The sequence below is a fragment of the Acinonyx jubatus genome, chromosome B2 (assembly GCF_027475565.1).
Source record: "Acinonyx jubatus isolate Ajub_Pintada_27869175 chromosome B2, VMU_Ajub_asm_v1.0, whole genome shotgun sequence".
Taxonomy (NCBI): Eukaryota; Metazoa; Chordata; class Mammalia; order Carnivora; family Felidae; genus Acinonyx; species Acinonyx jubatus.
In genome coordinates this window covers 31460366-31483780 of record NC_069385.1, presented here as the reverse complement: position 1 = coordinate 31483780, position 23415 = coordinate 31460366, and the positions used below count along the sequence as shown (strand labels likewise).

Sequence of the window (23415 nt, the reverse complement as noted above, 5' to 3'; positions counted from 1 at the left end):
CCCCTTTTTCTACCATCTCTCTCTCTCTCTCTCTGTGTCTCAATTTGTCTTGGTGTTTTTTTCATTTGCTTTTAATGTTCCAAGTAAAGAAACATTAAAATGTCACATTAACATGAACTTGGCCCTTCATCTTTATATCGTAAAGGGCCAGTTTTATTTTATTTTATTTTTTTATTTTTTAAGTTGACTTATTTATTTTGAGAGAGACAGAGACAGCACAAGTCGGGGGAGGGGCAGAGAGAGAGGGAGAGAGAGCTGATAGCAAGGAGTCCCGCATGGGTCTCAAAGCCACGAAACTGTGAGATTATGACCTGAGCCGAAGCCAAGGGTCGGACATTTAGCCGACTGAGCTACCCAGGCACCCCGACAGTGCCAGTTTTAAATGCAAACCTAAGATCATTTCACTCATATGCGAAATCACCAAAATTACACAACTCACGTTTCGTAGCCTATACATGCATATGTATTTCGTTCTTACTAGAAAAGCAGAAATGCTACAAAAATCACAACTGTAGCATCTGTCGATATGCACACATTGTTCCCAACAGTCTTTATCCTTTGGCTTATTGATGGATAAGGAGAGACCAACAAAAAAAAGGACTTATAGGTTTGCTGTATTTCTCCCTTCCCTTCCGTGTCATCATTTTTAGCACAAGATTTTGGCTAATTCAGGGAAGTAATGTAAGAAAGAAAGGATATGGGAGGGTTCTTTGGTGATCGTGCTTCTTAGAACATCATTGTGTTTTGGGTTTGAACTATGTTCTAGTTCTAGAGGAAAGTATGGTTTCTTGGAGCTGTCAGCACCCTGTTCACTCAGGTGTAGACATAACATGTTTGGCATCTACCCGGAGCATCAGTGAACTCCCAATGCGTTGTGAGCCTCCCAGAATTCTGTGCTTGTGGGGAAACAAGGAACAGTGGGCACACAAATTGAGCAAATCTGTACTCTTGAGTGCTCAGTTGTGTCAGTAGATTTCAGTGGTAAAACACAAGTTCAAAAATAAAATCAAGAATTTCAAGATGGTGAAAATAGAATGCGAACCAAGTGTGAATACCTGCTGGGGGTGCAACTGCACAGATTACATGCCCAGGAAACCGGTCCTGTGCAGCGACCATTCTGTTTATCCCTCCTGCCCCAACCCCCCAGTTATCCTCATTCGGATGGGCACCTACTAGGCCATCTCCTCAGAACTGGCCAAGAAATCCTGCCTTCTCTTTTCTTCCTCATTTCCATGATCCTTTCCTTTTGTTATTTTTATTTTTTAAATTTTTGTTCTTCTCCCCAGAATCAGGCTCTCTGCATACTGGTTGGCAATCTTTTAGTCCATCTCTCTGTGCAAAAAAAAAAAAAAAAAAAAATGGATTGGAGTGGTTTGAGAGAAAGATCCCCACTCTAGCAGAACTTCTTCAGAAGGTGATTTAGAAATAGCAAGTCTAGTATGTTGAAGGTGAAGGGTATATCATGATGTTTTTGGAGTGTGTGCTGTGTTTCAAATCACTGTTCTAAATACGTAATGAGGAGCCCCAGAAGACTTAAAGTAGGAAAGATAATTGAAAAAAACAGGAACGGTTTCATTTTAGGAAAATCCTTCCGGCCTATGCTAGAGACTTAAATTGGAGGAATCTAGAATACATCCTGGGCACGTTGTAAAATGAGTTACCCAAGACTCTAGTACTGAACGACACAATGATTCTTTGATTTCACTTATATGTTAGGGAGCCGAGTCAAGAATTAGTTGGTCAACAGCGTCAGGACTGGGGGTATGTACTTCCCAACTAGAAGAGACTGATGGCGGAAAGGGGACAGAAGGCATGTGGTAGAAGGCACGTAACTCTTCCAGGGGCGTGAGAGAAGAAAATGTTTGGGCCAGTAGGTCCTGGTCTTCACCAAGTCAGCTAGCAAATGTGGCCCTTCATGAGGTTATGCAAGCTTGGAGGCAGCACTGGAGACTGTCGTATTGACAAATACTGGGAATCCCTTGGGATGAAGGGCCCCTCTCTGCCCTACTTCCGGACTGAGTTCTACAGTGCTTTCATATTTCTCCATGATGGTTCAGTCTAAAGATGTGAGAAAGGAAGAAGAGAAAGCCATTACCATTCTCTACACACTCTGCCCATACTCCTTGGTTCTTGAGAGGCTACTTTCTCCCCAGACAACTGAATTGACTGAATTTTTTGTTCCATCCTATTAGAATAGAAAGGAACCCTATTAGTTGGCAGGAGTCGTTCCATTTTAGTTCTGACTTCACCTGGGTGTTTTGGGCTTGGTTTTGAATTGTCTGTTTTCTGGTTTGGGCCTGTCTTCAGACAATGGTCCGGGGAATTCAGGGAGATTTTCTGGGGATAGTTAACCTGTGGTCGGCTTGTGAAACTGCTTCTGATTTGAATTAAAGCCACGTGTGCAAGGCTGTGGGCAGTGCTGGGCTCTTGTGCATACATTTGGATTTTAAGAAAGTTTAGGTAGTTTGTCTTCAATAACAATGTCAAGATAAATGGAAACAAAGCTGTGAATACTTAATGTTTTCTTTTATGTCAATCTTTCTTACTGTCAGTATAGTGTAAAAAGTGCTAGAGAAATATCATATGCCTGCTACCTCATTTGGAAATTCCCATGTGGAAATTCCAAGTTAACATTTGGAAACAAATAAATATAAATAAGTCAAGCTGAAACGCATGGTGTTTTTAAATTCTACCCTTAAATGTGTAAATTAGTCTAAGTCTCTCCTCAGAATCTGGTGACCTAGAAACACTTTTCAAAGTCATATTAAAGAGGTAATGTAATTAGAAAGACCCAGAACACTCGTCCCTCCAGAGATAAATATTCTCAAATCTAGAGATAAAATTAAAACATCAGCAAAATGAATTTTATTATATTAGTATTGTCCATTCCATAGAAGAAAAAATGAAACGCACGCACTTGTGTGAAAGCTTTCCCAAACCGTGCCCCCAAAGATATGTCAACTCCGGATTGATATTAGGGACTGGCTAGTACTTATAATTATCCCATAGTCAATTCTACTCAAATATTTCAAAGTTTTTTTTTCAAATCGCTTTACAAAAGTCACTTTAAGATATTATTTTGACTATCCTACATTTAAATCATTTTTTTTTACATATTATGTACAGTTATTTGGCAAGCAAACAGTATTAAAAAAAAGACGAGTGGATCTCTTTTCTACCACCTAGACATCAGTAGCTGGGGACACTACACTCTGATTATTTTTATACTTTGTCAGGCATTTTTGAAAATGTCTTACTGTTTCACATCATTAGCACAGCCCCTAGCAAAGTTCCTTACACATCTTTAAAGACTGCTAAGCTGACAGGCATTTGCTGAACCCGTCTCTATACGAATCATGAGGTCTGATTGACAAGAAAAACGACCTCTCTCTCTCTCTCTCTGTCTGTCTTTAATGAAGCAGCTGCCCTTCTAAGCTTGATCCCATATGGTCCTGTTTGAGAAAAGAAGGGGGAAAAATTAAAATCAGTTCTCACTAATTAGAGGAAAATTGTATGTAAATAATGGAAAGGTCTTTTCATTCTTATGGCTGACATTTCTCCCAAGGCCTTAATTGACTGATGCGTCTAAAGGGTTACGTGCTTTTTTTAAGTGGCCTGTGCTCCTGGCCAAGTACTCGCTGGGACATGCTGAGAGTCGTTTTAGAACACCAGCAGCCCTTGCTATTTTAGTCCGTGTCACTGCTTGAAGTTGTAATTAATTTGGATAATACTAAAAATCCGAATTATGAGAGTTCTGATACTTTCTGAGAATAAGCTACATTCAGTCTTGCCAAGAAAGTCATGGAACATTTAGCAGAAGGGCAAAAAGTCTATACAGTGACAACGACTATCTCACATAGGAGCAGACCACAGAAGCCTTGCTTGGTAGGGCTTAACTTGTCCTTGTAAGTAATTTGTGGAATATTCCATGCTTGCTAATTAACTGTTCTGCATTTAAATTGTATTTTCTATCAGTAATAATGAGTGTTGTATTTGTTTTTGTTTTTAAGTCTAAAAATGTATTCATGGATGATATTTTAGCCAATGCCAATTTTAAATCATTTTTGTATATATAAATGCTCTGTGTGCCCATACAGCACAGTATTTCATTTTTTTCCTCAACTAATACTATGATTACCTCCTGCCCCAAGCTTACCATCATTGTTAGATCTCTCTCTCTTGTTCCTGATTTCTTTCTCTTTTAATTCAGTTTTACTTGTAACAGCTGAATTGCCTAATGGGTTTTTAATATCCTTCAAACTAGAAAAAGAATATAAAAAGATTATATAAAGGAAAAGTTTGAGAAATTAATAATGATGTCTAAGATGCTGAAGTATGATCGTTTTCTGATTTGTTGGTCATTCAAATCATGAACTTTGAAAAAAAATATTTTGTATGTATTAACAGTGATCTTCAGAGCACTGGTACCTTTTTATAAGATCCCTGTGAAAACTACTCAAGAATTATACTTTTAATATGTGCCCCTATTGGGTGGATAATAGGTATTGTAATAAATTATCTTTTAGAGAGATATTTATTTGGAGTCATTACAGTTACAGGTGCATGATTAAAGGAGGTAAAATATAATTTATAGTCAGAAGTTGTGCATTTAATAGTAACCACAGGCAAGGTGCCTGGCTGGCTCAGTTGGTTAAGCATCTGACTTCGGCTCGGGTCATGATCTCATGGTTCATGAGTTCAAGCCCTGCATCGGACTCTGTGCTGTCAGCACAGAGCCTGGAGCCTGATTCAGATTCTGGGTCTCCCTCTCTCCCTGTGTCCCTCCCCTGCTTGTGCTCTGTCTCTGTCTCTCTCTCTCAAAACAAAAATAAACATCAAAAAATTTTTATATATTGACTGTCCTCTGTACCAGCTGTTTGATTTTTGATAAATTATCTTCTTTGAACTTCAGGTTCGTCTATAAACTGAGGACAAGAAATACAATAACCTGGTCTGTAGCGTTGAAATGAGGCCCAAATAAGCATGAGAATATTAAAGTGTGCATTTATAGTCTGTATAAACAATTAATCATAATATGCATCCTAGTCCATAAATGCTTTCTTTCTTAATAGCGGTAGGGGAGAAATGACAATATAAAAGAGAAAAAAAGCATAAGCTTTGTAATTCATTTTTTTGTCGTTACTGATTTCTTCATTGTTAATTTTTTTTTAATTTATTTTGGAAAACTTGATAAGCAGGAACACTACTTTATTATGACTTTAATAACTAAGCAGCAGTTGCGAGGAAGTAACATGTGCTGAATTTAAGGACTGTGTTCTGTTTTCACCTGTTGCTAACTCGATAGAGTCAGATAAAAGTCCTTGTACTGCCCCATAATAACTCTATCAAATGGAGCTGTTAAGTGTGGGAAATCTAATCAGCCACATACACTGCTTCCAGATGTGGCACACTCTTCTGAATGGTCAGGAATCGTCTGTGGTGAGCACAGGTAGGGGCATGAATGTCTTGTGCCCTGTTCTCTTCCATGGATCCTGATGGTTTTTCTGACTTTTTTTCCCCACTGGAGATAATTTTTTTTTTTTTTGGTCCCTTGGGAGAAATTGTTCATTGTTTCTTGTTCCATGAATTATTTTATGGTAATGTGAGTCATTTTGTGCTCCCAGAAAATTAAGGAGAGAAAGAAAGAAGAAAGAAAGAAAGAAAGAAAGAAAGAAAGAAAGAAAGAAAGAAAGAAAGAAAGAAAGAAAGAGAAAGAAAGAAAGAAAGAAAGAAAGAAAGAAAGAAAGAAAGAAAGAAAGAAAGAAAGAAAGGAAGGAAGCATTGTACCAATATAATAGGCTTCAAATGAGAGGGACATTTTGAATGTGTCCTATGGATTCATGTAAAGTATTTTGGAGGATCTGATGTTTCTTTCTCCAAAATGAATTTCTATGTGGCATTAACTTGAGTTTTAGAAATACTGCACATACTTGAAAATACATGTTTTTATTTAAACCACCTTTGTTTCTCCTTTAAAAACTGATGGAAACCTCTTAATCAAAACTTGATATATTTTATTGGTAAAAATATCATCCTAAAATGTGCCTTTGAATTAATCCTTCTCCAGAATACTTTCCAGAATATAAGCAGCCCACAACTATAAGAGAAAAAAAATAAGAAATTAAAATGCTGTGGATTTAGGTTTTTGGTTGACATTGTGGCTCTTACTGCCAAACCCTGTCATGTTTATTTATTTCTAAATAGTTCATTTATATTTATGAGTTCGTATGGGCTGCCTAGATATTAACTAGATATTAATTTTAGTCTATATTGTTTTTATGGCATATCTCATAAACGAGTGCCTTAAACACTCTTAAACAAAAAAAAAATGTAAACACCCTATTGTTAAAAGTATATCAGCTAAAGTTTTCGATAATTTCTTTTTTTTTAAGAGTACAATCCATGTTTCTAAGTTCAATTTTCCTTTCTGTACACGTTCCAATGTTATTTCCTTCAGATCACATTGCTTTGTATGCTTTCTCTCAAGCATACCTACAATACAGCCATCTGTTGTCCAAGGGGTCATTCCTACATGAATCATGCTGTGTCAAAATTTTGAGGTTATAAATGTTCAGCTAATTGAGCAGTCTGACTAGCTGAATACTTGTAAGTGCTTTATAATATCTTTCAACACTTCAAAACCCTGGCCCACTTAAAACTCCAGAATCCCAGAGCAAATGGGACAACTCAGTCACATGGATTCCTGCTGATAAAACTGAAACGTGTTTATGAATGTCTCAGAATTTGGAATAAAATGAATGTATTTCTACTCTTAAATATTTATGTTTGCGCTCTATTTTACGACAAAGCAAGCTGCTGGGAAGTGAAAACTTAGTCAATCAGCCGATTATTTTGAGCACTCTGTATTAAACAACGAACTTGACTTGTTCTTCTCACCTATTGGTGTTTTGGCATCATGGATGCTTACAGTTTCTAAGATCTCTCTCTCTCTCTCTCTCTCTCTCTCTCTCTTTCCCTCCCTCCTCCAATTACTTTCTTTTCCTTTAAGAGACTCCACAGTGGTGAGATACTGAAAATGAACACACAAATGAACGCTTCTATAACTTATAGCCAGCCCGCGCCACTCAGTTGATGTTCTCCCTGAGATTTCTGGGACACTCGTATTTTCGTGGTCTCTTCTGGCTTCAAGTGCCAAAGTTCACAGGATCCCAAGTCTCCCTCTACATCACCTCCATGCTTAAGGCTCTGCATCAGTGCAAACATGAAACTCAGCCCTCTTGCATGATTCCCTCAAAAAAGTGATTCTAAACCAAAATTTCTGTGTAGCTGACTTTACTGAAGTTTTGGCAAGACTAAAGTAGTTTACTTAGCAATTAATTACACAACATTTTGAATATTGGTGATGTCTTGACTTTAAAGTATGTTGGCCTCCAGCCATGCATCACATGGACCAAACGCCCCCTTTTCCTTCTTGAGGATAATTCCACTTTCTATAACCAAGCCCAAACTCAGCTGTTGAGTTTCCAAGGCACACATGAGGACTCACTAAGTGTGCTTCTAAACACCTACTTCGGGTATTACCCATATTCTGTCCTTGCCCAGTCTCTGTACAACGAAGTGAGATATATAAAAAAATTTTACTCTACTCTCTTAAGAAATGTTCATGCCAAAATCTCTCTCTCTCTCTCTCTCTCTCTCTCTCTCTCTCTCTCTCTTTCACACACACACACACACACACACACACACACACACACACGTGAGGGCACATCACTCTCCCCATGTTCACATTCCGTGCAAGGCAGAATTATGTATAGTCCATTGGGTTTTAAGTAAAAATTCCCCTTGAGTACATTTACGTTAATGTTTAAGAGCTTTTAGTTGTTGTAGATATGTAATATTTCAGTGGAAACTTTTAACTTGTTCTCCAGGTTAGCCCTTGCCTATTCTTCAGACTTTATCCCATACCAGACCACACAGGCCTTCTTGCTATTCTTTGAAGGGCAAGATCATTCCTTCTACATGGCTTGTGTACCTTCCAAGCTCTGCGCTTCTGGGCAGAACTGATTTACTCGCGTGATGTCCACCTTATCCCCATTTTTTTCCCTTTTAGAAGTGACCATTCGATCTATAACCACATCTTCCCACCCCCGGTCATATTACCAAATATTCTCTATAAAAGTCACTGCTTTTTTTTTTTTTTTTTTTTGAGAAAGAGACAGAGAGAGCAAGCAGGGAAGGGGCAGAGGGGGAGAGATTAATCTTAATCCTAAGGGTTAAGAGAATCTTAATCTTCGATAAACATGGAGCCCAGCATGGGGCTCGAACTCATGACAGTGAGATCATGACCCGAGCCAAAATCAAGACTCAGATGCTTAACCAACTGAGCCACCTAGGTGTCCCACTGTCTTATTTCTTTAAAGAAATTAATTACACTCTGAGATTATTTTGATTTTTATATTTACATATTCTCAGTTGTCTGTCTATACTTACAGACAGGGTTCTTTTCTTAATTTATTTTTTTATTAAAAAATTTTTTTTAATTTTTTTTTTTGAGACAGAGAGAGACAGAGTATGAGCAGGGGAGGGGCAGAGAGAGAGGGAGACCCAGAATCTGAAGCAGGCTCCAGGCTCTGAGCTGTCAGCACAGAGCCTGACGTGGGGCTCCAACTCAAGGACCGTGAGATCATGACCTGAGCTGAAGTCAGACGCTTAACCGACTGAGCCACCCAGGTGCCCCGACAGGGTTCTTTTCTAAATTGTGTACTGCTGTATCCCCAGGACCCAGAAATGTGGGTGATACTTAGTAGGAGCTTCATATATTAAAAAAAAATACTTGTGTTTATTGTTAAAAAATGAAAAAAAAATTGCTTAACAATTTTAAAAAGTATAATTTTAACATAGCTTAAAAAACATCACATTATCTGTCCCCAAATAGCTAATATTAATTGGGTAATAATTATAATTACTATAAGGAGGACTTCCTGATGCTAATTTGATGGTAAAGACCACCATCTACTATGCCTGTATTTAGAATGTAAATGTTCAAATGAAATAGTATTAGCCTGGGAATGAACACAGCCTCATTAAAGATTAGCATCATGGAATTCTAACCCAATCCTCTCATTTAACATCTGTGGCAACTTCGACACAGAAAAACTATCTTGCCTAATATTAATGGCAAATTTAAGTCTGGAATTCAGGTTTCCTGAATCTCAAATGACTAATTTTTCCCCCTAAGCCATGTCCCCAGTCCTAATCTAAGAGGAATCAGTTACTTCATGTTTCATTTATAGAAAAAGCAGGTGAAATTAGATGATCTCTCAGCATTTGCTGTTCAATCGCTCTTTTTCTCTCTTTCCCTCTGCTCATCAATTATACTCCGCAACTTGACTGGAAGCAAGTGTCTTAAATTCTCACTCATAGTCAAGCTCCTACTCAGGGATACCTGAGTCCCTAACAGCTCCCAATGTCTATTACTCAGGGGTACCGGTGTCATCTGATTGGTTGCCGATGATACACCGCACAACAGAATTTACAACTACTGAATCCACACAATCCACACAAGTAGGTAAACAGGGATGGTGGACCATTTGCATGTACTTCTCTGAGGCACTTTCTGAGTATCGAAGAATAAGGTATAGCCCATCAAATATCATGTGGTAAAGTCAATTATGATCAAACTGAAGTTAAAGTTGCATTTAGGATAAAGTACCTTTGGGGGGGGGGGCGCCTGAGTGACTCAGTCAGTTAAATGTCAGACTTCCACTCAGGTCATGGTCCCAGGGCTCCTTGAGTTGGAGCCCCCAGCCAGGCTCTGTGCTGACAGCTCTGAGCCTGGAGCCTGCTTAGGATTCTTTGTCTCCCTCTCTCTCTGCCCCTACCCCTCTTGTGCTCTGACTCTCTCTGTCCTGCAAAAATAAATAAACATTAAAAAAATTTTTAAGTAATTTAGGAAGACATTATTAGGACTTTCTGGTAACCAATGTATTTGGTTTAGGATTAAATTGCTTTGCTCATCATGGGGGTTGGGGAAATTTGTCAGGTGGGTTTCCTCTGTTCTCAGTGGTAATAGTTTGTGCTTTCAAATAAAACAGCTGACTCACAAATATATGTATAAGAATCTCACAGATTAGAAATAAATCTTATTCCATGATGGAAAAGCCCTTGGATGAATCAAGTTCATCTTCCTCAATAAATTAGATCGTTATCCAATTTATTTTAATACCTAATAAAAAATTACAAAATGTACCAGTTAGTGCAAAATTTTGTATAGTCTAGTGAAGACTTTTTTTTAGAGGGAACCTGGATTGAAGTACATTTTCTGAGCTATTGTGTGTGTGTGTGTGTGTGTGTGTGTGTGTGTGAATTCAGAACCTTAGTTTCTTTGTGTGTTAGGATTTTCAAAAACACTAAGGAATTTAACATTTTTTAATGTGTTACCTTTGTGCCTGAAAAGGAGTTTCCTAACTCCTTTACAAGTTCCAGGAAAAGAGGTAATGATGTATCTTATACACAGACATAATAGCTTGTTCCTTCAATCGCTTTCTGTAGTGTCTGGAGCATTTGGCTAAATAGGCCTTGATCTAACCCTCAGAAACCAATAAAGAGGTCTAGACAGCAAGTGGTAGAATGGGATAAACTATCGGGGCAAGAAATCTGAGACACATTTCAGAGGAAAATACAATTGAGATTTTTATGTTGATCTGGGATCTATGGACAATCCTGGAATATTCGGGGGGGGGGGTCATCCAACTCCAGAATTTTAATGTAAAATTGTCCGTGTGCAGTTGTTGGGAGGCAAGGCAAGCAACAATCCACAGTTTTCATCGTATTTGCAAAGGAGGTCTGTGAGCCAAGAAGGCATTATACTGTGTCAACACATTATCAGAGAACGAGTATTATAAAGATGGAAAACAATATTAAGTTAGCATCTCTCTTCTTCCCATCTCCAATTGTATGTGACATTTTTTCATTCTCAGACTTGGAAATTAATTTCTAGGTTAGGACAGTAAAACTGAAGTCGATGAGAATAATTTAGTGAAGATTTAGGACAGAATCTTCAGTGAAGCTTTTAAGAGAACTTAGATTGAATAGAACGTAAGAAAATATGGTTTAGTAGAAAAGAAACCAAAAAGGTTTGGCTAGATGGTAAAATAATAATGATTTCTATATGTAGAAAAAATTAATATAGTGATAGGAAGCAACTGTTCATCCTTTATTAAATTTTGCTTTCAGGGGTGCCCAGGTGGCTCGGTCAGCTCAGGTTATGACCTCACAGTTCGTGGGATCAAGCCCAACATCTGGCTCTGTGCTGACAGTGCAGGGCTTGCTTGGAATTCTCTGTCTCTCTCTCTGCCCCTCCCCCCCCCAACATGTGCATGCTCTCTCTCTCCCTCGCTCTCAGAATAAATAAATAAACTTAAAATTTTTTGTTTGTTTGTTTTCACCGGTATTGACAGTCAGTATTTACTGAAAACTTACCCTGTGCTTTAGGTAGTGCTTAAGCCTATCTTTTTTTACATCAAGTTGTCACAACAAATCAACGAAAGAAGGAAATTTGTCCCTCCATTTTTCAGACAAGGCAACTCTAATCATCCTGGAGGATCAGGAAGGACTTCCAAGAAGAGATGGCATTTAACACTGCGTTTCCAAAGAGGCTCAAAACAGCAATAGCTACCTTTTAAAATATGAAATAAGCCCATGGTAGATCTGAGAACTTATTAAATACAGGTGCAAAGAACCCCGAAATTTCACTTCTTGGTATTGCCCCCAAAGAATTGCAAGCAGGGACTTAATAGATATTTGTTCACCCATGTTCATAGCAGTGTTATTCCCAATAGCCAAAAGGATGAGGGCAACCCAAGTGTCCACTGATGGATGGATGAATAAAATATCAATTTTTTGGATGGTATAAGGCATACAGTGAGACGTTATTATTCTTCTTATTATTTTACATCAAGTTCATCAAGCCTTAAAGGAAGAAAATTCCTACACACAGTACCATATGGGTGAACCCTGAGGACATCATGCTAAGTCAAACCAGTCACAAAAGGACAAATGGTATATGATTTCCTTTGTATAAGGTATCTCGATTCATCAAATTCACAGAGACAGACAGTAGAATGTGCTTTCTAGTTGTGACAGTGGTGAGCAATGAGGACTTATTTTTTAATGGGAACAGAGTTTCAGTTTAGGAAGATAAAGAGTTTGAAGATGGATGGTGGTGATGGTTACAAAACAATGTGAATGAAATTCATGCCACTGACCTGTATGCTTAAAATGACGATAATGGTAAATTGTGTATTTTGTGTATTTTATCCATGCACCTGTCTATCAAAGATATCAGAGCTTAAGTTAATTTATTTGATATTTTTAAAGCAGATTTCTGTTCCTGGTTTTTAATACATATATGACATTAAATTCCATTCTGGATAAAGCTGGGTTAAAAATTATACGTTGGTAAAACATAGTAGTTAATAGATTTATGTATGTGAGATCAATATAAATGTTTTTCCTTAACTTCCTGGATGTTATATAACTTAATTTAAATATGCTTAAAATATTATACAGTTAACATCATGTATCTCTATTATTTATTGAGTACAGTCCACTTAGAATTTCATTATCCAAATTGAAAATGTTGTTTGACATGGTTGATGACTAGTGGCTTATGTGGTAGGAAAATATTTTACCGGGAACTCTTGGCTAGTGGGAAGGCCAATAAGATGTATTATCAACACTTTAAAATGGTGGTATATTCATAGAGTGCACAGTCTAATAGATGGCTCACAATTTGACAAATATCATTTTTTAAAAATTAAATATACTGGAATGTCTCTATAATGTTTTCCAGGGATCTGGGATTTTTTTCAGTGTTACATGATCCTCTTTGGGCCCTTAGCCAGCCCTTTAAAAAATGAACATTAGCTGTAGGAAAATGTTAAATGAAGGCATATTGTGATGAATTTCACTGTCTAGTATTTATTTTAAAGGGTTTAACCTAATATACAACACAGTGAAACTTTACTTTCTCATACATAATGTATTAAAAATGTTAGGCCCTTAGAAAACCTTTCCAACGAGTTACAGTGAATCACAAATCCATATATATACTTAGAGCTGGAATTTTTTCAGTACAGTTTATTTTTTCATAGCTGTCTTGAATGGATATTTTAAACTTAAATGGGTTCCATTTCTCCTAAAATAAAGCATCTTTAGAGGAGAAATTTTAAGAGAACAGATGAAATTTCATTACCATACATGTGGTCACACCTTGTCAGAAGTTAGGTCCTAAATTTCACTGTGATATTGATATTTGCACACATTTAAAGTGACATTATTTGGCAAAAGAACAAGTATCTAGTTTGAGTTAGTGGTGCACATGGTGATGACTAACCACGTACTACAAGGTTAAAACAATTTTTAAAATCACTTGTTAATGTGATAAGACTAGGCTCATGTTTTTCCTAGTCTCGTTTCCAGTTGGCCTTTTTGTTCAGCCCCGCCAATAGGTGAATAAATGTTTGCAATTGACAGATGTATTCTTTACTCAAATAAAAAGGACACAAGGCCAAAATATTAATTAGAAAAGATTGATTCACACCTTTGTGGACATTAATACTTTATTTTAAAATTGAGTAGTGCTTTCAGTATAATTGTACCTAGTTTGACTCTGAACCAAGGATTCCGCCTACATGGATGGACTGATGGGAGTGATCTTGTGGGAAAAATCGATTTCTGAAAGCATTCTGTTCTAGAGAATAATTTTGTGTATAAAGGGGAATTTCTCTCCCTTCTCCCTATCACTCTTCCTCTTGCAACCCATCATCCCACACAAAAAAGAATCTGTCAAGTTAAATAAATTCCACTAAATTCTTAGAATTTACCTTCCTTATTATCCTCACTCTACAGTGGTGTCCTTCACAACTAATGTCTTTTAGATATGAAACTTAGTAGATATTTAACAGCTTCTGTTTTTATTTTTCTTAAATTTTTATGGATTGACATTGTCAATAACTCTTAACAATTATTTAAGATATTCTTGGTTTTGTCTAATCACTTGAAAAATCAAAGCTTGCCATGGTTATAGTCACTGAGGCTATGCAATATTTCTACTTATATGTTCTATTCTTCACCTCATTTTCTTCCTTCCCTTCTTCATCCCTCCCATCCTCCTAACACAGAGAAAATTCTGAAATGTTTGTTAACTGCTCTGCCTCACGGCAGCTGTTTTCTGCTACATGCAAAGTCCAAGCCATGGCCAAGGAAGCAATGGAGACTCTATTCTTACTTATCCCCACCATCTGAGTACCTCCCTAAATACTGGGAACCTGCCTCTTAAATTTCACTCTCTTCTACACCTCTGAAATAGGAATTTGCCTCCTCAGCTATGCAAAATCACTGTGTTCTGCTTGCACTCCAATTTCATGTGCTCAAGTTCAGAAAAGATAAGGCTCATCTCATGTTTTCCATTCTCTCAAAAATGACAGTTGTGTACCACCTGATGCCTAAGGCTTCAAAAGTCTCTATCACAAATTTACCAATGGTTGTGTTGATTAATAGTGGGGGGATAATTCCCCTAGCAATCATTGCATCGTGATCAAAATTAGAAATTCTATAGAATTCTTACAAATAGTTTTAGATATAATTCACAGGTCATAAAATCCGCCCTTTTAAAGTGTGCATTTCAGTGGTTTCTAGAATATTCACAAAGTTTATGCAACCATAACCACTACCTAATTCCAAAGAATTTTCGGCACTGCCTACCCCCCACCAAAGAAACTCATATACATTACCAGTCCCTGACAATCATTCTGTCCCCTTACCTCCTGGAAACCACTAATATACTTTTTGTTTGTATAGATTTGCCCGTTCTAGACTTTTTATGTAAATGAAACCATACAATCTACAGGTCTTCGCGAACGGTTTCGTTAATTTAGCATAATGCTACCAAGATTCATCCGTGTCACAGCATTTATTGGACTTCATTACTTTTTATTGCTGAATAATATTTCATTGAGTGGATATATCACATTATTTATTCATTAATTGATGGTCATTTGGGCTGTTTCCACTTTTTGACTACTATGAATAATGCTGCTATCGTTGTGTTTGTGTTTGGTGTGGATATATGTTTTCACATATGAGTCTGGTGGGGATATATGTTTTCATTTCCCTCAGATATCTGTCCAAGAGGAGCACTGCTTGGTCAAATAGCATTTCTTGGTTTAACTTTTTGAGCAATTACCAGACTGTTTTCGAAAGAAGCCATACCACATTGGAAATTTACATTTCCACCACAGCATCAGGGTTCCAATTTCTCCACCTCTCTGCCCACACTTGTTATTAGCTGCTTTTTAGATTACAGCCAAATGAATGGGTGTGAAGTGATATCTCACTGTGGCTTTTGATTTGCATTTTCCTGATGGCTATTGATGTTTGAGCATTTTTTCATGTGCTTACTGACTTTTTGTATATCTTTGGAGAACTGTCTACTCAAATCCTTTGTCTATTTCTTTCTTTTTATTTAAAACAATTTTTTAAACATTTATTTATTTTTTGAGAGACAGAGAAGGACAGAACATGAGCAGGGGAGGGGCAGAGAGAGGGAGAGAGGGAATCACAGAAGCAGAAGCAGGCTCCAGGCTCTGGGCTATCAGCACAGAGCCTGAGGTGACGCTCGAACTCACCAGCCGTGAGATCATGACCTGAGCTGAAGTCAGATGCTTAACCAATTGAGCCACCCAGGTGCCCTGTTATTTGTCTATTTTTAATTGGGTTATCTTCGTTATATGTGTGTTCTAGATACAAGCTCTTTACCAGGTCTATAATTTGTAAATTATCTCCTATTTTGGGTGTAGTCTTTTCACTTTCTTGATGGTATCACTTGAACCACAAAGTTTTAAATTTGATGATGTCCAGTTTATCTTTAATTGCTGCTGCTGTTACTCAAGCATTTAGTATCATACGTAAGAAAGTTAACACCAACAAATTCATGGTCACGAAGATTTACGCCTCTTTTCTTCTAAGACTTTATAGTTTTACAAAACTTGCATTTGGTACTTTGATCAGTTGTTAGTTAGTTTTTGGTCATGGTGCAAGTTAGGCAGGTAATGTCTTTCTCTTGCATGAGGTTTCTGGTTGGCCCAGCAACTTATTGAAAAGACTCCTTCTCCCCCCTTGGAAATGTCTTGGCCCCTGGTTGAAAATCAACTGGCTAAAAACGTGAGGGTCTACTTCTGGACTCTCAATTCTATTCCTTTGGTCTTTATGTCTAGATTTATGCCAATACCACACTGTGTTGATTATTGTCGCTTAACAGTAAGTTTTCAAACCAGGAACTGTGTGTCCTACAATTTCAATAATTTTCAAGATTGTTTGGGCTATCCTGAGTCAGATACTTGTCATATGAATTTTAAGCATCACCTTGTCAATTTCCCAATAACAGCAATATTAAAAAGCAGTTGTAATAAAAAAAATTAAGTTCATCTTGAGAGAGACAGAAGGCGGGGGGTGGGGGGGAGAGGCAGAGAGAGAGAGAATCTCAAGCAGGCTCTACACTGAAAGTGGGGCTTGAACTCACAAACCACGAGATCGTGACCTGGGCCGAAGTCAGACAATTAACTGACTGAGCCACCCATGTGCCCCAAAAGCAGTTGCAATTTTTATAGGGATTATGGTGAATCTGCAGATCAATTTAGGGACTATTGAAATCTTAACAATACTGTCTTTTAATCTAGGAATATGATGTCTTTCCATTTATTTAGGTCTTCAGTTTTTTTCAACCACATTTTATACTTTTCAGTGTATACATTTTGTGTTTTTCTTCTAAGTTTATTTGTTTATCTTGGGAGAGAGCGAGCGAGTGAGCAGAGGAGGGACAGAGAGAGAGAGGGAGAGAGGATTCCAAGCAGGCTTTGTGCTGCCAGCAGAGAATTAAAGGATTAAACTCACAAACCGTGAAATTATGACCTGTGCTGAAACCAAGAGTCGGACGCTTAACTGGCTGAGTCACCCAGGCGCCCCTACCTTTTGTGTTTTTTTGCTAAATGTACACTTAAGCATTTTATTTTTTTATTCTATTGTAAATAGAGTTGTTTTCCTAATTTTAGTTTTGCTTTGTTCATTGCTACCGAACAGAAATACACTTGGTTTTATGTACCGATCTTGTATATTAAAACCTTGCTGAAATTGATCATTAGCTCTGACAGTTTTTAGTGGAATCTTTAGGAATTTCTATGTATAAGATCATGTCATCTTCAAACAGACATAGTTTTACTTCTCTTTGAATCTGAATGCCTTTCATTTCACTTCTTCCCTAAGCGCCCTGGCCAGAACCTCTAGCACAACGTTGAACAGTAGTAGCATTTTAAAGTTCCGCTGCCTCCAGCCGTGTCTCCAGCCCCAGCAAAACTAACCTCTATGTTTCACTCAGTAAATATGGACTTTATTCAGTAAATATGGAGCATGTACCTTGTACAAGACACCAGTCTAGAGGCTGCTTCTATTCTCGTGTTCATTATAAGGCGGTGCTCTTTCTAAAACACAAATCTAATTATGACATTCTTCCATTTCAAACTTTTATTGATGGCGCCTCATTATTATTAGAAAAGGACTTCTTAACAGGGCTTACCAGATCCTGCCTTTCCTGGCATGAGTATAAATCTCCAAACATCTTGTTCGGCTGCTTCCCTCCCGAAACTCTTATCCAGGCAAGCAATTTATTTTCGTTTTTCAAAAACTCAATACAGTCGATTTTCCTTGTTTGTTGATTCTGTATTTGTGAATTCACCTACTGGCTAACCTTTCCTTGTCACTTCAAAATCAAAGTCACCGGGTTTTGTGGTTATTTGCAGACACGCATGTGCACATAGCAGCAAAACTTGAGTCACCTGAAGTGCACACTCCCAGTTGAGGCTGAGCAACTGTCCTTTTTGGGGGTCCATTTAGTGTGATGTTTTTTCCCATTCTTGTGCTTTTTGGTGATGATTTTGTTGTTCCAAATGGCTTCCAAGTATAGTACTGAAGTATTGTCTAGTATTCCTAAGTGCAAGAAGGCTGTGATGGGCCTTGTGGAGAAGATATGTGGGCTAGACGAGCTGTATTGAGGCATGAGTTACAGTGGTGTTGGCTGAGTTCAATGCTAATGAATCAATAATACATATTGAAGCGGTGTCTTTAAACAAAAATACACATAAAACAGGGTTATATATCGTTCAGCAGATGAAAGTATTGTGACCAGGCTTGTGGGAAGCTAACCCTGTGTTTTCCCGAGGGATGGAGATTCACTAGTTGTTAATTAAAAGTTCGAGGGGACTTCTTCGAACATAAGTTTGGCAAATAACAATAATAATGGCAGTTATAAAAATAGCTAGTGTTTACTGAGTGTCAACTATGTTCCTGGTACTATGCTAAATCATTTATAGGAATTAACTTGTTTAATCCCCATTATCTCATTTAATTCCTGAGGTAGATAATGACTCCATTTTTTACATGAGATAACTGAGCCTGAAGGGTTGTTAGCAGGTGTCCCCATAAGCCTATTTTTTCCCCTGGTACACTGTATTCAGAGCCTGGGTATTACAAATATTTCTTCAATGATAAATTAGCATTCTATTCTATTTGAATTGGCACGTACAGTCTTTAATATGTTTCTTGGTTATTTTCATTTTGTTCTTTAATAATAATAAGGGGAAGAAAGCCGTAACTTACTAGAACTATCTCTGATCCAGGCTAATCACTGGCATGTTTAGCAATTTCTGTGTTCAGTTGCGCCATTTTAGAAATCCAGAATTGTTCTTCATTCTAGAATATGTGAGGAGCATCTCTTTTGGGGGAACAGTGATAATTAAGTATCTGACTGCGTTCTTGATGATACTGAAAGTGGCAGACTTCCTCAAAAGATGTTTGGTTTCTCCATCTGTAAGTTAGGGGAATTTTGTTATTATTATTTTTTTAATGTTTATTTATTTTTGAGACAGAGAGACAGAGCACAAGTCGGGGAGGGACAGAGAGAGTGGGAGACAGAATCTGAAGCAGGCTCCAGGCTCCGAGCTGTCAAAGCAGAGCCTGATGCAGGGCTTAAGCCCACAAACTGTAAGATCATGACCTGAGCTGAAGTTGGTCATTTAACTAACTGAGCCACCCCAGGCGCCCCTAAATTAGGGGAATTTTTAAGCTCGTTTTCGATGCTATAATTCTTTAAAAAAATTTATTATTAAATGTCAGGGGAACAAAAATTCATGGAATATGTTAATTTTCAATAATTTCCCATTAATATTTCAATCATTTGAAGCACTGTCCAAATAACGTAATGAAGAATTGTTTTAATTTTGTTGATAAAGAAAACATAAAGGTTAAGTAACCTTCTGAAGGCATTGGATATACACATAAATGATGCCAAGTTCTCTTCACGAACCTAGATTTACACCGCATTATTCCCTCATGGTATTCATGTAACATCACACAAAATGTCATGAGACGGAATTACAGGGTTCAATTAGCACTGGAATTATTTATCTATAAGCCTTCTGTGATTTGTGATGGAGAATATGAGGGTTCCTTAAAGAGGAATATTATGACAAGTCTCAAAAGGAAAAATGCCTTGAAAACCGGAACCAAAAAAAGTACAATATTCAAAGCATAATTTTATTTCTCACTTATAATTCTGTTCAGGAGCTCTATTCATTGCAATTGCAGATACCTATAGAGTTTCTGGGGTAGGGGCTATTCCAGAAGAATGCTTCTAAGACTCAGGGCTGGGTTAGCCTAGGAAAGGTGGACCAGCCCTTTTCAAAATAATATGAAGTCTTCAAACAAACATCAATTGATCAGACTTCACTTCCTAAATTTAATTTTTTTTTTTTAACGTTTATGTATTTTTGAGACAGAGAGAGCATGAACAGGGGAGGGGCAGAGAGAGAGAGGGAGACACAGAATCAGAAGCAGGCCCCAGGCTCTGAGCCATCAGCCCAGAGCCCGACGCGGGGCTCGAACTCACGGACCGTGAGATCATGACCTGAGCTGAAGTCGGACGCTCAACCAACTGAGCCACCCAGGCGCCCCATTCACTTCCTAAATTTAAAACAGCCTATTGATTTAAGGATATATGTTCTATTTCGAACTATGAGGAGCCAGGGTATCTTCTTTTAAAAATGGGGAAATTGGCTGTAGGAAGGAAAAAGGAATCACAGGATTAAAACCCTATGGGGATCAAGCAACATTTTTGTTGAAAGACAAAAGCAAAGTTTTTGCCGCCCAGAGGAACAGATCATCAGAGAAGGAAGAAGCTGAATACCTCCAGTTGACTTTGTAGATCTTTGTTTGAGGCCATCTTTGCTATCCCTGACAAAAAAAGAGAGAAAGGAATCCACTGAGATTGAGAGTTATAGTGGGAAGTGTAATCTTTATTGCAACCCAAGGGAATAAATGATCCCAGAAAAATGAGATGAAAACAAGTGGCTTCTCTACTACATGTTCTCCCTGTAGAAACAGTGCCGTTTCAACACGTAGACAAAAATAAACACCATAAGGGTTCCATTACAAGGGCTCGATATTCGCATAGTGATACTGTTAAACACACAGGGAAAAGTCAACATTTTAAACTGGTATTAGATGCATCCAATAGAATTTAAAGTGCAGGATATTTTATACTATTTCATTTATTTCTCAATTCTCTACTATGTTTTTAACTCATCAGCATGATTTCTAAATCACACATTCTATTTGGGGTCCAGGCCATCTCTTTTATTTAAAATTTTTATAATTTATATTTTGGCCATAATTTCAAATTGTTGGAAGCATTTATGCTGGCGACTGCTGTTTCTATAGTCCATATTCTTACAGGTTTGAAGAGAAGGACCTAATAATAATATATGATGATGATGAATTCATCAAGTTTTCACAGAATAAGTGAATGAATGAATACAGAAAATTATTTTCCCTAAATAAAATTATCTCTGAGAAAACATTATTAATTGAAGCCCTTGTATTTAGTATTGGAACGCTTCTAAATTGTATTTCATGTATAAAATCACACGGTCTTACTGGTAACATTTACTGTCTGAAGTCCATACAGAATGAATGTTCTGTGTGGGTTGAATCCCACTTCCTTCCTTCCATTTTCAGCCTTAGTGAATTGTAAATGAAGAACTAAGAAAGAAACACTGTGTAAGACCACCAAGGCTTACAAGGAGAAAGGTATACTGTTCTGAATTATTAGTGAAAGTTTAATTCAATTCTATGTCACTTGGAATAACATCAACAGTATTTTCGAGTAGGTCTAGCCCTGGGCAAATTGCGAAATAAGAGAAGTGTGTTTTCAGGTCCTACCCTCCAGCTTTCCATTTTATATCCCAGAATCTCTTTCTCTCTTCCTTTGTCTGCTTGCACGTTCCCTGATCCAGGCCCTTTAAAGTATCCACAGCTGCCTCCTAAATGCAGCTGTACCCACACCAGCTCTCCCTCTGGGCCTACTGTGTTCACAAGTCTTTCAGATTCTCTGCCACCTTCCCAACCGTATCAAAACTTTCTTGACTTTGGTTTCATCCTGTCAAATCTCCACTGCCTGCTTTTTAAGGAGATTGCTAACTAGTCTAATAAATGCAACCTATTTGATGTGATACTCAGATTCATGTATTATGGAAGAAATCTTCCTTCACCCATTTTTAGAAATTATTTTACTGAAGAAATAAGATAAATTCAGACAAAAGCGCATTCGTCGTAAGTGTGCAATTCAATGAAGGTGAACACACATGTAACCAGCACCCAGATCAAAAAATAGGACATTATCAACAGCCCAAAACCCTTTTACTGAACACTATATAGCCCCAAGACTCTACACTATTCTGACTTGGAATAAATATGGCATCAATACTGTCCATTTTGTACTCTACTTGAATGGAATCATACCCTATGCAGTCTTTCGTATCTGGCTTCTTTCATTGCACATTATGCCTATGAAATTCCTCTATATTGTTGCACGTGTTTGTGAATCATTTTCATCGTGTATGTAATATTCCATTGTGTGAAAGTACCACAATTTATTCATTCCACTGTCGATCGGCATTTGGGTAGCTTCCGGTTTGGATATTATGAATCGTGCAGTGAATATTTGTCACATGCTTTTTTGTTTGTTGATTTTGTTTCGGTTTTTGGTGAACATACCTTTGTGTTCCTGGTGGATATAGACTCGGAGTGGAATTGCTGAGTCATGGAGTCCACATATATTCAGCTTTAGTAGAGACTCAAAATTTTTTCAAAATGGTTACCCAATATATAATACTCTCTGCACAGGAGTTTGGCTTTTTCCCATATCTTCCCCAACCCTTGGCATTACTTCCTTTTTACTCTTAGTTATTCTTGTGTATCTCACCATAATTTTAATTTGCATTATAACAATGAAATTGAGCATCTTCTCATGTATTCATTGGTTTTCTATACACCATCGTTTGAGAAGCACATATTAAAGACTGTTGTCTGGTTTTCTATGATTGTCTTTCTCTTGCTGATTTATAGAAATGGTTATATTTGAGAAAGGAGTTCCAATCATGGGAGCATGGAGGCAAGCAAGGTGTAGAAAGCCTGGGCAAGATGCCTATACATAGGGTTCTTTCTATTTGTCTCAGCCTTCTAGTGTAACTTTCTTGGTAACACAGGAATACAACTCTTGTCTCTAGCTACATAGACCATCCGAAACAATACCTTAGGAAAGGGATAACATTTACCGTCCAAGTTACACATTAATGCTATTTTTCATCTTAAATTGGGGCTGAGAAAACCCCTATGTGAAGTCAAGATTCTGCTGAGCTGACATCAAATATCAAAACCCCAATGGAAAAAAATGCAGAGAATGAGAACAAGTGAGGGTGAAATGGAAGAAACCTAGCCTTAGCCGTGTGTCTCTCGACCATAGATGCCACTGTGATAATGTTATCCCACACATATGGTCACAGTAGCCAAAAGGACAGCATCACTGAAAGGCACCCGGAATTAACTAGCCCACAGTATTTGAACCAACCTGAGGAATTTTCTCATCAGTGCTTCTCCTACAAGAACTCAAGCAGCGATGCAGAGGATAACAATAATGCCAAGTTACTAATGCTGTCAGCTGGATTTTCCATTTCCTCTGAAATTTCTTACCTAGTAACAGGTCTACTCTAAGTTCTGAGGTTTGGCGATGATGTCTTAATTCAATTTGTATAATGGTGAACCCCTCGGTCTGCTTGGAAAGTTACACACAAATCTTGGTTACTGACAATTTCAGTTTAGCCTGAATATATTTTTCCATGACTCCATAAATGCCACAGCAAGTAGCCATCTTTTGTTTTCATTTTGGTCTGTTTTCTTTTCCCCAATGGTAGGGGCCAACCAACACCCTTCAACTATAGTGAGCTCTCTGCCAGAGTTGTTTGACAATCCATACCCATAGTCTCATTAACCTGCATTGGAATCTCT

At 37.7% G+C, this 23415-nt stretch overlaps 1 protein-coding gene across 1 annotated transcript in view; it reads left to right on the top strand.

Annotated features, from left to right (window-relative positions):
- The first annotated feature begins 3651 nt into the window (after positions 1-3651).
- Positions 3652-23415, top strand: part of EYA4 (EYA transcriptional coactivator and phosphatase 4) — a 311548-nt gene continuing 291784 nt past the window's right edge. The window contains exon 1 of the mRNA XM_015074333.3: positions 3652-3905. The gene's annotated coding sequence lies outside the window, so the exon portion shown is untranslated. The remainder of the gene's footprint in view (positions 3906-23415) is intronic.